Below are 18,358 nucleotides of genomic sequence, written 5' to 3' on the forward strand. Positions count from 1 at the left end.
TCACTGTCCACTTTGACCCAATGAGATTGAAAATGACGCTGAATCAAATGAAGTATGAGATTCATGTAAACACCCAACGGCAGCCTTCACTGAGGTCGCTGGTTGTCCCGAAGGCGACATCAGCGCTTTCTGCAAAAAAAAAACAATGCACTGCACAGGAGTGAGTTGTCACAAGGAAGAGGGAGGCAGGGCAGGTCGCCGCTTCAGTGATGCCTACCTTGATCTAATGCTGAAAGCTCCATCATATTCTCTTACCTACTGCACCTCCCCCGCTAAGCTGTCTCTTTCCAGGGACTCATTGTCCTCAAGATACACAAATCTCTGGAGCAACTGATATGGGCAGTGCAGCAGATCACCACAATGATCAATAGCCATGCAGAAGGCTGGTTATGTATGTGTACTGCACAGTGGCGCAGTGGTTAGCACCGCAGCCTCACAGCTCCAGGGACCTGGGTTCGATTCCGGCTACTGCCTGTGTGGAGTTTGCAAGTTCTCCCTGTGTCTGCGTGGGTTTCCTCCCACAAGCCAAAAGACTTGCAGGTTGATAGGTAAATTGGCCATTATAAATTGTTACAATATAGGTAGGTGGTAGGGAAATATAGGGACAGGTGGGGATGTTTGGTAGGGATTTGGGATTAGTGTAGGATTAATATAAATGGGTGGTTGATGTTCGGCACAGACTCGGTGGGCCGAAGGGCCTGTTTCAGTGCTGTATATCTGATCTAAAAACAAGTGCAGGCACCACGACGGCATGATTAACGGTTGAACTGGTGGCATTGGTTCATTTCTGTCCCTCTGTCTGGGGCTCCCACAGAGGGTTAAGAAGCCATCTGTTGAAAGGATTTCCAATTTCCCCTTTGACTCATCCACCCACTTTGGGGAATGGTAATAATATCTGAGGCAGCCTGGTCTGGCGGATGATGAAAAAGTCAAGGCAGCTGCCAAGAACAATACATTTACTGGTGTCATTGCAGATTATTTGGAGGGAGTGGAAGCTGTTCTTGTTGCTGGACCTCACTGGTCGTTGGCTGGGTGCCTTGATGGTGAGGTGATAAGCCTGCAAAAAATGATGCTCTCCACGATGGAAATCCTGACACTGTTGCAAAGCCCATCCCTACATCCGCTCTGTGCCTGAGGCGGCCCATTTCTGTCAAAATAGATGTGGCGCCCCTCTCCGCAATGTGGCATCCATGATCCAGCCATCTGATGGTCCGCAACTGATGCTCGATCGAGCTAGTTGCATAGAAATTCAGGGCATGAGAAAACATGACGAGAGAAATTGGAGCAGCAGTGACTCAGGTAAATGTGGATGAGTGCACGAAAATCTAAGAACCACTGCCCACTGCACCACTGACTGTTTTTCCTTGGAGGGTAGCTAACTGTTGGATGGTGGACACGACGTCTAAGCCAGTGAATTCTTCCCCTTGCCGCCCCACGCTGTGCTCATCTGACCTCTTTATGTCCAGGACGTTGCATCTGCTGAAGCTCATGTTCGGCTGTTCTGTCCAATGTCAGAGTAGCTTGTTCTGACTGGATCCATCAGCTGGGCTGCGTACGTTCATCAGGTCTGCCTGCCAACCCCAGTGATGCCAGAGGTCTAACGTTCGTGTCGAGATTATGACCACTCACCACCATGTAAAACAAGTCTTACAGCTTCAACAATGAGTACTCTGCGGTTCATTTGGAGCAGCTTAGCTTTATTTTGGACCTCTGCACCATGAATATTATCACTTCTCATAGCCCTCATGGTCCTACACATTATTCACGTTCTCCAGAGACCTGCTGTGCTCGTTCCTTTGAAGATTCCAAACGATATTTCCAACTGTTTGTTCATGAGAAATAGCTTTGCTGGAAAAGTTGTTAATAAACTACAATGAGCCACAAAATGAGATCAACAGACAATTAATTAGAAGTGGGCAGCTTTGCATTTCCATTCCTCACCGCTTCCCTTTCAAATTGATTTACATTGCAGAGGCAGCGCGACCCAGTGCCAAGTTCCGAGAACAAGATCTTCAAATCCCATGCTCCCCCCACTCCCTCTCGCTTAGGGCGTTAGAAATCCACCCAAGAATCGCTGGTACCTTCCAGTTCTAATGAAAGGCCATCAGCCGATGACATTAACGCTGCTTTTCTCTCCACAGATGCTGAGTGTTTTAAACAATCGCCTATTTTATTATACGTACCGTACTTCCTGCATTTCTTTTTACTCAAATGCTTCACCTGGATTTTAACAGGACTGAGTGACACAATTGCAGAATGGACTTTCAGAATTTAAATCCAAGCTTCTGTCCTTTATCCTAGACATTTCCCCGCCATGAGGACAGCCTGAGTGACCAAGTGGGCTTCATATTTGGCAAGCAATGATCTGGAGCAGAGTTGAAGTCCAGGGTTGTCCAAATAGTGACTCTAGAGTATTGAAGGTGGTCTGTTAGCAGGGGTGTCCAACAGCCAACGCAGTAGGGAAAGAGAGACAGAGAGTAGAGTCATAGAGAGATACTGCACCAAAACAGACCCTTCTGCCCACCGAGTCTGTGCCGGCCATCAATCACCCATTTAGACTATTCCTACATTAATCCCATTTACCCTCTCACATCCCCACCTTCCCTCAATTCCCCTATCACTTCCGTACACCAGGGGCAGTTTTTGCAGTGGCCAAGTTACCTATCAACCCGCAATTATTTGGCATGTGGGAGGAAATCGGTGCACCAGGAGAAAACCCACGGGGTCACAGGGAGGACTCGAAAACTCCACACAGGCATCACCCAGAACCAAACCCGGGTCGTTGGAGTTGAGAGGCTGCAGTGCTAACCAATGCGCCACCCCATATAATGTCATCTCTGATCGATGGTTTGCCATTCCCAAACCCCAGAGATGTGCCTTCTATCCTGAAGTGTAGTCCAAGTCCAGAGAAGTGGAGTGTCTAATCCTCAAACCACGGCAACTGGCTCCTATCCGTTTTGTGGTCAATGTCTGGGGACAGTGATGCAATTCTGAGGAGATGCTTCTCCTATCCTCGTGTGTGGTCCGGGTCCCGAGATGGGGAGGGGGCAAGGAGAGTGCCTGATCCAATAAATTATGTGGAAACCTAATTTCCATCTCATCTGACAACGGCAAGGCGATCTGAACCCAGAAGAGGAGGTCCAAGCCTAAGTGAGTCATTCCTGAGAGGAGTGGTCCAGTTCCTAGGTGGGTGGTGCGAATCGGAAGGCCTATGGTTTGGGTTTTGGATGTCCGATCTTGAGCGAGAGGTTTCATATTCCTAGGCGGGATGATTCAAATCGACAATCCCAGGTGTCTTTTTATATAACGTGGGTTACAATGTCCAGAGTTAAAACTGTAAACGGAGTATGCTTGATTCATAATTACCACTATCTTGCACTTACAGTTAATTTAGTGGCGATAGCAATCCTATCCAAGGGAAAGTACGGTCTCTCCATGTGCACCACTCGGTACCTGGTGGTCATGGCAACAGCGGATTTGCTGGTCATTATTACGGAACTCTTAGTGTGTCCGTTCAATAAATATTATTTCCCAAGATCTTTCCTGAACATCACCCCTGTGTGTAGGGTCACCACTTCCATGCTTCGGGCAGCCATAGGATGTTCTGTCTGGTTCACTGTCGCTTTCACCTTTGTTCGATTTGTGGCCATTTGTTGCCAGAAGCTGAGAACAAAATATTGCACCAAGAAAACTGCAGCTGTGGTTCAAGGAACAACAGGCATTTTGCTTTGTTTGAAATATATTCCCTTCTACTTCATATTTGAACCTGCAGAGATAATTGACAATATACCATGGGGCTGTCATGTGAAGCCAAGCTATTTTATTGAGCCCGGATGGGTTTTATTTGACTGGTTTGATAAGGTTGTAATCCCATTTCTCCCATTCATTTTAATTCTGTTGATCAATGCAATGACAGTCAGGCATATTTTAGTCACCAGTCAGGTCCGTAAGGGACTGAGGGGTCATAGCATGCAAGAGTATCACAGTGACCCAGAGATAGAGAGCAGAAGGAAGTCTGTGATATTACTCTTCAGCATATCCGTTAGCTTCATAATTCTGTGGTTGGTAAATGTTATAAATTTCTTATACTATATAATTACTCGCACAGATCCCGAGGATTACAATGATTCTTTATATGTATTGCGAGAAGTTGGATGGATGCTGCTGATTTTAAGTTGCTGTACAAACGCATTTTTGTATGGGGTGACTCAGTCCAAGTTCAGAGAGCAGATCAGGAGTGCGGTGAAATATCCATTTACATCAATTATTCAAAGAATGAGTAAACAAAATAACTGAGAGCAACCCAGAGGCAAGCCCCATTGTTTCCATTCCATGAATGTAAAATTCATTACGAATGGGCAAGAGGTGACTGACAGCTGGACAGCTGGATGATCCAAAGAAAAAAACAGCTGTAGCACTGTCGGGGCAGCGGGCGGCTGGCGGCGGGGAGGGCGGGGCAGTGGTCATGGTGGATCACTCACGTAAAGGCACGGTGGGACAGCAGACCTAAAACTGCATTTGGGGAACCAGACAGAAAGGGGCAAAAGCAGACTCAAAAGTCCCTTGTAGGGGAGGATGAGGAACAGCAGCCATAGTCTCTTCTCCTCCTCTACTTTTTCGATTCTCAGCTCCTCGCATCCAATCATAAAACAAAAATAATTCTTACAAAAGCCAAAAAGCACAGATGCTGTAAATCTTCTCGTGTCATTTTTTTTCTTTATTATTGCTGAAAATTCATTTTTCAGAGAGACCCTGTTCCATTCGCCCCGCTCTGTCAATGTCATCTCTCTCCCTCTCTCTCTCTCTCTCCTTTGGTCGCTTTCCCAGAATCTGTTGATTGTGGGCTCCTGGCATCAGAACAATTCCAGCCAAGGGGCTCTGGTGGGGACACGGGACCTGGGGCAAGGTCGCTGGACCTAACACAGCGTAAGGGCTGGCAGCCATGGGACACCAGCTTAGCGGCTATTCAGATGGACAGGATCAAGTCTCATTCTAGCTTGCATGCCAGCTGATATTATTAAGGATTGTCTCTCCTTAGGCTCTGTTGCCCTCTCCTTCAAACTGCCATCATCACCTCTCTCCGAAAAAAAACAGTACTTCACCCCATCCGCCCATGAAAACTGCTGCACCAACTCAAACCTCCCTTTCCTCTCCAAATTCCTAGAACATATTCTCTCCGGCCAGCTCAGTGCCCTTGTTTCACAAAACTCCATGTTTGAATCTCTCCAGTCAGGTTTCCATCCCTGCCACAGTACCGAAAAGGCTTTTATCAATGTCACAAATGACATCCAATGTGTCTGTGACAAATGTAAACTATCTCTCCTCGCCCTTCTCGAACTGTCTGAGCTATTGACATGGTTGATCACATTATCCTGCTTCAAAGCCTGTGCACCTTTGCCCTGTTGGGTGGGACTGCACGCACCTGGTTTCATTCATAACTATCGTAATTCATAACTATGAATTGCCATAAATGGCTTCTTGTCCACTCACGTATCATTAGCGTGTCGACCAAAAAACTATCCTTGGCCCCCTCTTATTTGTCACCCAAATGTAGCCACTCAGTAATGTCATATGAAGTCACATCATTATATCCCACATAAACGAAGACCAAGTCAAGCCCCTCCTCAGAACAAAATCTCCCAACACTCCAAAATCTTTAGTTTATCAGATGTCATGTTGTACATCCATTATTGGATGAGCAGTAATTTCTTACATCGAAGTTTAAGAAAGACATACGCTTTGTTTTCGATTGCTGCCTCAAATACCATAGCCACTGATTCAAATCCCTCTCCTTGGCAACTGCCTGAGAAGGCCTCCTGTCATATTTGACCCCAAGATGATCTTCCTACCCATATTTGTGCCAACACTAAGACCGCCTTTTTCCAACACCAGTACATCGCGTAATTTCTTCTCGGCCTCAGCTCATATGCTCCTGAAACCATCATGCATGTCTTAGTTAGCTTTAGCCATTACTAATCTACCACACTGCTGGCTGACTTAACTATAACCCAAAAGTAACCATAACCCTTACTGCATTTTGTAACCACAAGCTTAGCCCAAACTACAAACCTAGCCCTCAGGGTATCCATGACAGCAGAACGTTCTACAAGTTACCACTAACAGGAACCTCAAACTATAATCTAATTTTGACCCTAAATTACCCCTTCCTCCAACATTAACTGTTACCCTAACCACAAAAAAAAACAAAATTAATTGTATGCTAATGGTGTACCTAAGCCTAAATGCAACCAACATCCTAAACTTAAATGTAACACTTAACCTAACTGTAATCCTGACCATGACTCTCACTTTAAGCCTAACCCTAAACCTGACACTAGCTGTAACACTAACCCTAACGCCAAATGTAACCCTTACACAAATTGTATTCCTAATCTAAACCGAATTATATAACTCACCCCAACACAAGCAGTGATATAAACTGTCACAATCCCGAACCCTAACACAAACTGCAACAGTGAACCGAACACTAAACCTAGCTGCCTGATAACCCCAACACTATATGTAACACTAACTATAAAACTATGCATAACCTTAAACCAGTAACCAAACCTGAGACATAACGTTCTGCTGAAACAATCTCAGTGCTCACCTCTAGCTGTTAGCTGATGGAGTAAAGTCCTGGCCCCATTAAGACTTGCGTGGAGATGTGGGTCGCCCACTCACAGCAACAGCCACAGATTTTTCTCCTTCTTAGTCATCGCCTTCTTGCACCAGTGTTCACTTCCTCCCACTGTCCACACCTCCACCCCCCAAAAAATAGCACTAAACTATTTCTATGGAACCCACACTTCAGCAATAAATCCTCATCACATCAGCACTCTGCCGTAACATGTACATCTTTGCAGTTGCTTCAGCTATCTCAGCCTGCTGAACACATAGCAAAAGCACCTGGTCGAAAGAATGAGATTAGTCTGCATCCGCAGACTAAATTTCCATTTTAAACAGACTTAGCACAGGCAGGAACTATGCCCAACAGCAAAGGCGAGAGGCGAAAATGGCTGGTGCAAGGTCGCACTGGCGGCCACAGCTTCAGTTCTTCATGTCGGTGGTTCAGCATCATGAGTGATTTGACTATTGACCTGATACAACAACATCATCGAGCAACACATTGAGTGATGGAGGAGTATTCTGTCGGTACAGTACTGCTGGTTCGGAATGGGATTGGATCTACAAAATATCTTCCAGCCAATACATGTCTCAACTCATCTGGTTGGCCAGCCATAGCCAACGGGCATCTCCTCTAACGGTGCAAAAGAAGGAAGTAACAAATATATATATGCAAAAAAAAACAAACGAGCAAAATTAAATCCAGGAACTTGCGGGCTGGAACGTTCACACAATGCCAGATTCAGATGATTACAGACGCCCTGAAAGACATTCCACACAAGTAGCCAGCGAGCCTGCCCGTCTGGACATTGACATCACAGCACTTAGTGAAGTTTGCTTTACAGAGCAGAGAGCAATACCAGAATATGGAGCAGGTTATACACTTTTCTGGTCAGGAAAAAATAGGGTTGAATGATACCTCTTAAGAGATTTGTGACGAAGAAAATCTATTACCAGCATGTGTAAGAACCTCCCCATCGGCTTTTACTAAATGATTCATGTCTGTACGATTATCAATCCAGGCCAATACATTCGCCACCATTATCAGCATATATCCGCCTAGCCCACAAGCCGATATAGTGATCAAAGAAGGTTTCTATCGGGCGCCACATGTCCTTCAACTGAAGTTTGACACCAAAGATAACTTCAGCACCTTTCGAGAGTCCAATGCATGAGTTGGGCGTGACCAAAAGCATTGACAAGTTGCCTGAGGCAGACATGGCATTGGCAAGTGTAATGAAAATATGGTCGAATTCTGCTGGAATTATGCTCCGAGTGTGAACTAATTTTATTAATTTTTTGCTCCATCATAAAGTCTGATTTAAGACCAGCTCGAGGCATCCAGGCTCAAAGCACTGGCACTTATTGAGTCATATTCTGGTGCAGCAACGTAACAAATGGGACGTGCAACGCACTTGCGTTATCCCTAGCGCTAACTGCTAGAGCAACCACACACTGTTTCGATTTAAACTTGCCTCCACAAACAAAACATCGCCCAAAATATAAAAAAACGCAAACAAGAAAACTGCATTTCCATGGACTCTATCTACAGCACCTAAACGACGTTCACAGAGCAAGCCTGAACACAGATTCTGCAGTGACGCGATTCTGGGCAGAGCAGCAGAGCAGTGGGGAGAGTTGAAATCCGCCCTATTAAAATAAGAAAAAATGCAGAGCTCGTTGGCTTCTCAACCAGAAGAAACCAAGATTATTTTTGCTGAAAATTAGATTGAAATCAAGAGCTTCTTCAGAAGAAACACTTCTGTCTCAATGGATAACTTGCATGAACTGATCAAAGTTTGCCTATAGGGAAGCCTGCATCCTTCTGCCAACCAGCCTCTGTGGCATCCAGAAAAAATCGTCAACATCGCTCATTGAAAAGCTACAAATGTATGCAGATATTGGATAAATGAAATTCTTCTGAGAAGCCTTGAGATCTGTATATGCACCTTCCACCAGGTGCAGGCACCATTAAATTCTTCACGATTGAACAACCAAGCCCAAAGACATAGATGTGATCTTGCAACAAGTAGTCAGAGTATTAGGACAGCCTATTTGGTGGCCCACAGAGGGTACAGGAGAAGCCCATCGTAATGAGCTCCCAGAAGGAAGTGAAATGCGAGCTGGATGTAACACCAAACTATGAAAAGATTAAGACTGCTACAGCACAATTAAAATCACGCAAAGACCTTCGGATAAATGGGAGTCCAGCCAAGGTCAATAAACAGGGAAGAGATGTGATCCTTGATAGGCTTACAGATGGGCTTTCAGCAAGCTGCAAGAAACGCACATTGCTTCAGAACCTTCGTGATGCAGTGACTGTCTTTTTCTACAAAAAAAAAAGACAAGGGAGAGAATTCTGACTGTTTAAATTACGGAGGCTTACTTGCCAATGCAAGGAAAACCTTGGTCAGAATGGTTCTAAGAAAACATTTTCCCGCGTTAGAGGAAGAGAGGTTCTGTGAAAGTCTGTGTGGATTCGGACCGAATAGGGGAACTGTTGGCATGATGTTTGTGTTGAGAGAGATCCAGGAGAAAAGTAGAGCATAAAACATGGGTCTGTACTTTCCTTTTGTAGGTCTCTCCAAGGTGTTTGATACAGTCAGCGAGAACAGACTTTGGAAGGTAAAATCATAGACTAATAGAATGGTTACAACATAGAAGGAGACCATTCAGCCTTCGTATCAGTGACCGTTTTCTGAAAGAAAAACTCACTTAGTCCCACTCCTTTGCTTTTCCAGTAGCCCTTCATTTGTTCTTATTCGTGTTCAAATAATTAGCCAGTACGCTTCAGATGGTCCCAATTGAATCTATCTATACCGCACGGCCAGGCAGTGTATTCCAAACTCAAAGCACTCACTGCGTAAAACAATGCTTCCCTCATGTCACTGCTTCTCCTTTTGCCAGTCACACTAAATCACCTTTCTTTGGTTCTCGACCCTCTACTCCTGAATCCTTTCGTCAATGGGCTCAGTTTCTCCGTATCCCATATCTATCCTGTCCAGACCCCTCATGATATAAAATCACCCACTTATTGTTTGCTCCAAGGAGAACAGGCCCAGCTCTCCAAACTATCAGATAGCTTAATATCCTCATTTGGAAACATTCCCATGAATTTTCGTGCATCGTCTCTAATACATTTACATCTTTCCAAAAGTGTGGTTCCCAGTATTGGATACGAAAGTGCAGTTAAGGGAGATCCAGTGATTTACTCAGGTTTATCCAAGCTTCCTTGTTTTTACACTCCATGCTCCTATTTAAAAAAAGAAACACAAACCGATAAATTCAATGATTTGTGCACATATACCCCCAAGTCCCTCAGCTACTGCTCCCCATTTCAGAATTGTATCTTTTGATTTGCATCGCCTTTCCTTGTTCTTCCGACTATTTCCTACGCACTTTTTTGCATTGCATGTCATCTGCCACTTGTTAACCCATCCCAGCAGCCTGTCTACATCCTCCTGAGGATTATCACGATTAGTTTAGTTTAGAGATACAGCACTGAAACAGGCCCTTCGGCCCACCGAGTCTGTTCCGACCATCGACCACCCATTTATACTAATCCTGCACTAATTCCATATTCCTACCACACCCCCACCTGTCCCTATATTTCCTTACCTGCTACCTATACTTGGGGCAATTGCTAGTAGCCAATTTACCTATCAACCTGCAACCCACGCAGACACAGAGAAAACTCCACACAGGCAGTACCCAGAATTGAACCCGGGTCGCTGGAGCTGTGAGGCTGCGGTGCTAACCATTGCGCCACTGTGCCGCCCACCTCACGTTTCACAATACTTGCACGTCCTTTGGCATCCTCCACTTTTGCTTTTAACAAACGCATGCTGCCTTCCCTGATCGAATCCACATTTGTCCAAGAGGCTATTAATTTTGTCCAGAATTGTCATTTCTAACCGCTTTTTCGTCAGCCACGTAAAACCGAATGGTCTGTAGTTTCTGGGCTTGCCTTACACGCTTTTCTGAACAACGAGCAGATGGCGATGGTGAGGGGGGACTGTAACTGCAGTGAGACAGGGACACCAGCAGATGGAAATGGTGAGAGGGGCAGTAACTGCAGTGAGACAGGGACACCAGCAGATGGAACTGCTGAGTCATTGCTGATGGGATATTCTGTGTTACTGAGAGTTTGAAAGCTTCCAAAAGTTTCAGGAGTTTACTTCCTGTAAACTTGAGATGCTTAATAAAATAAATTCAATGCAATTTGTGTTAAATGGCTATTTCCCTACTATGTAAACACTTGTAACATTAAACTGGTTGCTGTTTGGAAAATTATTTTGAGTGATTAAAGGTGATGTGTAAATAAACAACAGCATCAAATAAAACTCAAACAGTCATTTATAAATAAAAACTCTCGATATAAGTGATGTTCAATGTTTCATCACTAACGTTATGACATCTTTCTATCTCTCACTTGTCTCTCAGTGCTGGTATCTTCTCTACTATAACTCAGAGCAATTGAAGTTCTGAATGTTAATATGGAATCTGCTTTCAGAAACCTGTCAGGGAGTGAATTCCAGTCCAGAACAACTCCCTGCCTATTTGTTTCTCCCCTCTGCTAGTGTAAACAGTCTCTCCTCATGTCTCCAAACTGAGGGAAAGATTTTGAATACAACTGTTCCGAAGAAGGGTCACTGACCCGAAACGTTAACTCTGCTTCTCTTTCCACAGATGCTGCCAGACCTGCTGCGTGGTTCCAGCATTTATTGCTTTTATTTCAGATTTCCAGCATCCACAGTATTTTGCTGTTATTTGAGAGGAAAGAAACGGCAAATGGAAACAAGTGACACTTTATTGCAGCAGTAAAAACTCTTTGCCAGAATATCGAAGTCTTTATTGCTGTAATTCATATATACTGGAGGTGAAAAGTGGAAGATCCTTAATACCATTTGTGTTAAACGGCTTATTCCCAGCTTTGTAAACCCTTGCAACATCAAACTGGTAAATGTTTAGAAGGTTTCTTCGATTGATTACAGGCTAATACATAAATGCAGCAGCATCAAATACAGTACAAAGAATCACTGACAAATATAACTGTAAATATGGGTGAGAATTGTTGTGTGAAATATCAACCGTTATAAAAGTTCTCTTGGCTGCATCATTAATCTGGCTCTAGTTTCAGTCTTTGTCACACAGTGGAATTGAAAAACTGAATAAAAACTGATGTTTATACAGCAGTCAAACCGGCCTCTCCAGCAAAAAATCGTTGTCAGAATTTCAAGATAACTGCAGTAAGACATTTTCAGTCATGTTCTGAACTTTCTGTTAACTGGAGGTGAATAGTGAAAGACATTTAATACAATTAGCGTTATCCAAAGCAGCCCCTCCAGGTTTAAAATTACAGCAGCTTTTCTGGGTCTTTGGAATAGATACAGAAACCGTCATCGCAAAAAAACAATTATGCTCCTGAAGTGCAGTAACCTGCAGGGCTCTGGAGCAAGGGCTGAAAAGTGGGATTAGGCCAGATAACTCCTTTCAAACGGCAAACACACAATTGTTTAAATGCCCTCCCCCGTGCCCTAGATTTCAATGATTCGATATTTCTGCGCTATAATAGTTTAGAGTCCTGCAATAATTTGAGGAGCTGCATTAATTTGACTTGATTTATTAGTTTGAGGGTCTGTATTAGTTTGAGGACCGTTATCAGTTTGATGGGCTGTATTAATTTGAGTTGCTTTATTAGTTTGAGTAGCTTTTTTAGTTTGAGTTGCTTTATTAGTTTGAATTGTTTATTAGTTTGAGTTGCTTTATTAGTTTGAGTTGCTTTATTAGTTTGAGCAGCTTTATTAGTTTGAGTTGCTTTATTAGTTTGAGTTGTTTTATTAGTCTAAGTCGCTTTATTAGTTTGAGGAGCTGTATTAGTTTTAGTTGATTTATTAGTTTGAGTTGTTTTATGAGTTTGAAGTCCGGTATTAGTTTGAGTTACTTTATTGGTTTGAGTTACATTATTAGTTTGAGGATTTGTATTAGTTTGAGTTGCTTTATTAGTTTGAGGGGCTTCATTAGTTTGAGTTGCTTTATTAGTTTGAGGGGCTGTATTAGTTTGAGTTGCTTTATTAGTTTGAGGGGCTGTATTAGTTTGAGTTGCTTTATTAGTTTAAGTTACTTTATAAGTTTGAGTTGCTTTATTAGTTTGAGGGGCTGTATTAGTTTGAGTTGCTTTATTAGTTTGAGTTGTTTATAAGTTTGAGTTGCTTTATTAGTTTGAGTTGCTTTATTAGTTTGAGCAGCTTTATTAGTTTGAGTTGCTTTATTAGTTTGAGTTGTTTTATTAGTCTAAGTCGCTTTATTAGTTTGAGGAGCTGTATTAGTTTTAGTTGATTTATTAGTTTGAGTTGTTTTATGAGTTTGAAGTCCGGTATTAGTTTGAGTTGCTTTATTAGTTTGAGTTACATTATTAGTTTGAGGATTTGTATTAGTTTGAGTTGCTTTATTAGTTTGAGGGGCTTCATTAGTTTGAGTTGCTTTATTAGTTTGAGGGGCTGTATTAGTTTGAGTTGCTTTATTAGTTTGAGGAGCTGTATTAGTTTGAGTTGCTTTATTAGTTTAAGTTACTTTATTAGTTTGAGTTGCTTTATTAGTTTGAGGGGCTGTATTAGTTTGAGTTGCTTTATTAGTTTGAGGGCTGTATTAGTTTGAGTTGCTTTATTAGTTTGAGGGGCTGTATTAGTTTGAGTTGCTTTATTAGTTTAAGTTACTTTATTAGTTTGAGTTGCTTTATTAGTTTGAGGGGCTGTATTAGTTTGAGTTGCTTTATTAGTTTAGGTTACTTTATTAGTTTGAGTTGCTTTATTAGTTTGAGGGGCTGTATTAGTTTGAGTTGCTTTATTAGTTTGAGGGGCTGTATTAGTTTGAGTTGCTTTATTAGTTTAAGTTACTTTATTAGTTTGAGTTGCTTTATTAGTTTGAGGGGCTGTATTAGTTTGAGTTGCTTTATTAGTTTGAGGGCTGTATTAGTTTGAGTTGCTTTATTAGTTTGAGGGGCTGTATTAGTTTGAGTTGCTTTATTAGTTTAAGTTACTTTATTAGTTTGAGTTGCTTTATTAGTTTGAGGGGCTGTATTAGTTTGAGTTGCTTTATTAGTTTAGGTTACTTTATTAGTTTGAGTTGCTTTATTAGTTTGAGGGGCTGTATTAGTTTGAGTTGCTTTATTAGTTTGAGTTGCTTTTTTAGTTTGAGGATCTGTATTAGTTTGAGTTGCTTTATTAGGTTGAGGGGCTGTATTCGTTTGAGTTGCTTTATTAGTTTAAGTTACTTTATTAGTTTGAGTTGCTTTATTAGTTTGAGTTGCTTTTTTAGTTTGAGGATCTGTATTAGTTTGAGTTGCTTTATTAGTTTGAGGGGCTGTATTAGTTTGAGTTGCTTTATTAGTTTGAGGATCTGTATTAGTTTGAGTTGCTTTATTAGTTTGAGGGGTTGCATTAGTTTGAGTTGCTTTATTAGTTTGAGTTGCTTTATTAGGTTGACTTGCTTTAATTAGTTTGAGTTGCTTTATTAGTTTGAGTTGCTTTAATTAGTTTAAGTAGCTTTATTAGTTTGAGGGGTTGGATTAATTTGAGTAGCTTTATTACTTTGAGGACATGCATTGGTTTGGGTAGCTTTATTGGTTTGAGTTGCCTTATTAGTCTGAGTTATGATATTAATTTTAGTTGCTTTATTAGTTTGAGGGGCGTATTAATTTGAGGACTCGTCTGAGGACTGCATTATATCACATGACCTATTATTTTGAGTTATTGCATTAGTTTGAGATGCTGCTTTGGTCCGAAGGGCTGCATTAGTTTGAGTGTTCATCAGAGAGATTGCCTGCGAAGGGACAGATCACTTCACACAGAAAATGTATGCAACAATTTATCGTGCAATGAATATATATTACCTGATCCTTGCCATAATTGGTGGTCCTGGCAATCAAATAATACAATTTATATTCTTTCAATCTGTATGTGAGCTCGTTCATGATTTTGCTATGTGACCGATGTTACACGCTGATCTAATGGTCCCCATTATACAGTCACCTGATCAGCGATATCATTTTGTTAAGGCAAGTATTCTGATTTATGTCTGTATTTCTGTTATACTGCCTCAAGGGGAAATACAGCTCTGGATGTAACATTGGTGTCGCACAGAGGGTCTGTGTTAGTTGGAGGCTCCATATCTATCAGAGGAGCTGTGCCAGTTGGATGGATTGTATTCATTTGATGTTGTTGTATCAGATTAGGCAGCTGTGTGAGTTGGAGGTTATGTATCGGTTTCAGGGTCTGCATCAGTTTTGGGGCTAAATTATTTGGAGTGTGTACATCAGTTGTAGCGAATGTATTATTTGAAGTTTTCTGTTGGTTTGAAGTTTTGCATGACTTTGCAGTGGTGCATTAGATTGCGATGCTGTATCAGTTAATGCTATTGCATTTCAGATGCTGTATTAGTTGAATTCTGCAATGAATAATCACATATAACTTAAGTTAATCGCCAAACTGAATGTCCACAGTTAAAGAAGGCAGCCACCTCCCAGAGTGCTGTCGAACATCCCTGAGAGAGGCACTGTCACACTTGGAATTTAGTTACTGAATGGTCACAAAAGAGTGAAAGATATCTTTGAAACAACTTGAAAACTAGAATTGCGATTGATGGTGTTTGAAAGCACGACCTCATTGCTGAGAGAATGCCGCAACTAATTTCCATTAGTTAATTAAGGAGATTAGAATTGTCCAGTCTTTGGAGTTTCACTATGTTTTAACACAACACTGACTTAACATGTTGACGGAGTTGAGGGGGGTGGCTTATGAGGAGAGACTGAGTAGATTGGGAATATATTCATTGGAATTCAGAAGATTGAGAGTTGATCTTATAGAAACAAATAAAATTATGAAGGGAATAGATAAGATACAAGTAGAGAGGATGTTTCCACTGGCAGGTGAAGCTAGGACAAGAGGGCAGGGCCTCAAGATTAGAGGGAGCAGATTTAGGACTGAATTAAGAAGGAACTTCTTCACCCACAGGGTTGGTAATCTATGGAATTCCTTGCCCAGTGAAGTAGCTAACGCTTCTTCAGTAAACGTTTTTAAAGCTAAGGTAGATATCTTTTTGAACAATAAAGGAATTAAGGGATACGGTGAGAGGGCGGGTAAGTGGATCTGAGTCCACTAAAAGATCAGCCATGATCTTATTGAATGGCAGAGCAGGCTCGAGGGGCCGGACGGCCTACTCCTCCTCCTAGTTGTTATGATCTTATGATCTTATGACGTAATATGTAAGCACAGTTTCAAAAAAGTGAGCAGTGTTGCAACCTCAATATCCCTGGGGCCATCCTAAAGGGAAGAAAATCACAGGCTCTAGGAATATAGCGCTTCAGAGTTGAATACCGAGAGGTTGTCTGCAAGCAGGAAAGGACAGCTCACCTCACAATGAAAATGTATTTAAAATTTTACAGTATCGAGAAAATATATTATTTGATCCTTGCCATCATTAGCATTCCTGGTAAGTTCCAAAGCCATTGAATTTGTGTTAATATTTGTGTGAGCTTGTTTCTGGTTTGAAAATATGACTGATATAGTTACACGCTGATCTAATGCTCACACATACAAACTGCCCAATAATTATATCATTTTGTGAAGAAAATATCCTGCAATATATCTATGTTTATATTCCACAACTTCAACTGGCAATAAATCTCTGCTTGTAACTCACAGGCTTCCTGAATTATCAACTTTATGCATTGACTGGAGTCCGTTTAATGTTGAATCAGACCTCATGTGAACTCATGAGTGAAGGTCGCACCGGAATATCAGTCAGTGAAAACTCGCACTGCATGTGGGTTACTAACTAGAGTGAAACAATTGAGCCCAGTGGCCATGGATTACTCAGAGTATCTGTCACTGTAGAATTGCAGTGAGTGTGAGTCACTAGGCAGAGTGTAACACCTGGTCCCAGTGACCATGTATTACTGGGAGTATCTGTCACAGTAGAATTGTACTGAGTGTGGGTCAGTGACCGAAGTGGGATACCGGATGCAAGTGACCATGTGTCACTGGAGTATCTGTCACTGTAGAATTGTACTGAGTATGGGCCACTAACCGGAGTGGAACACATGAACCCAATGACCATGTGTTACTGGAGTATCTGTCACTGTGCAATTGAACTGAACATGGTCACCAATAAGAATGGAGCACCTGACCCCGGTGGCCACGTATTGCTTGTACTACCTCTCACTGTAGAATTGTACTGATTGAACACAGCTTGGATGATTAGTTTGCTGAACGCCTCATTCATTCCACAGGGGTGACCCACAGTCAGTGCCTCTTCAATTCTCCTTGCCACTGTACATTTGACTTCTCGATCCTTGGCCGCCACATCGCAATCAGGAACAGATTCACGCTTTTCACTTGGGAATTGCATTGCCTGTCGGACTCAATACTTTGGTTAGAATTTTCATATTATAATCATCTCCTCCATCTTCTGGAACGACCTGTGTTGGTCATGGTGAATGGCTACACCAGATTCCTGGGACTGGAAGAGTTATGGGTCGGTGTTTGGGCTACACAGTTGGCAGGCTGGTCAACACCACTGGGACCATAGGGACATCGAATGATTTACTGGGCCACTGGAACCTTATCCTCTTTGCCAGATTTTCCATGCTCCCCTCCCACTCTTTTTTTTCCTGCTGCAAGCATTTATAGCTTCTTTTCCCACCATCTGTTTCTCTATTTGACCCATTCTCTTTGCACCATCATCCCTTTTGTCATTGGATCAATCCTGCCCTCCACCAATCAGAGACCTTCCCATTTATTTTTATTTTATTTTTATATTTCTGTATTTATTTTAGTTTATTTTGCTTCTACTGTGCCTACCCACAGTTTGTTTTCCATGTTTGTGCTTTGGACCGGGCCACTAAGTTTTAAGTCCGTTAACACCCTCTCTGTACTAATGCTTTGCCTTTCAGCACACCATTTGCATACCGTTTGCCTTTGTTCCATGATCTCCTAGTCACTTATTCTCTATGAACTTGTCCTATCAACGCCTTCTCTTTTGTTATCTCTTGCCCCACCCCCGCATTACTAGTTTAAAACCTCTTACATATCTAATATTTGCCAGTTCTGATGAAGGGTCACTGACCTGAAACGCTATCTCCACAGAGGCTGCCAGACCTGCTGAGTATTTCCAGCATTTCTTGTTTGTGTTTCAGATTTCCAGCATCTGCAGTATTTTGCTTTTACTCACCTTCCCCTTCATTGCTCCCTCCCGCGACACCCCATTGTTCACTGGCTGTCCTATTACTTTAAAAACTGTTGATCTCTAATATCTTCCAGATCCAATGGAAGGCTATCAGACTGAAACGTTCACTCTGTTTATCTATCCACAGATGTTACATGACCTACTGTCTTCTCAATTTACTCCTATTTGATCAGATTTACAGCAGTTTCAGCATTTTGTTTTTGCTCCAATCCTTTAGCCTGGATATTAGTACTGGGTGTGTGGATTAGGTAAACACGGAGTGGAAGTCCAGGTTTCTCCCAACATGCTGCAAGATTTGAACTCCACAGATTGTGTCGCTTAACCTTCACAGGTTTTCTCACCTGAAGTCAGAGTCATAGAGTTATACAGCACTGACAGAGGCCTTTCGGCCCATCATCTCAGTGCCGGCCATCAAGCACCTATCTATTCTAATACCATTTTCCAGCACTTGGCTCGTAGCCTTGTATGCTATGGCGTTTCAAGGGCT

The sequence above is a fragment of the Heterodontus francisci genome, unplaced genomic scaffold, assembly GCF_036365525.1.
Source record: "Heterodontus francisci isolate sHetFra1 unplaced genomic scaffold, sHetFra1.hap1 HAP1_SCAFFOLD_91, whole genome shotgun sequence".
Classification (NCBI taxonomy): Eukaryota; Metazoa; Chordata; class Chondrichthyes; order Heterodontiformes; family Heterodontidae; genus Heterodontus; species Heterodontus francisci.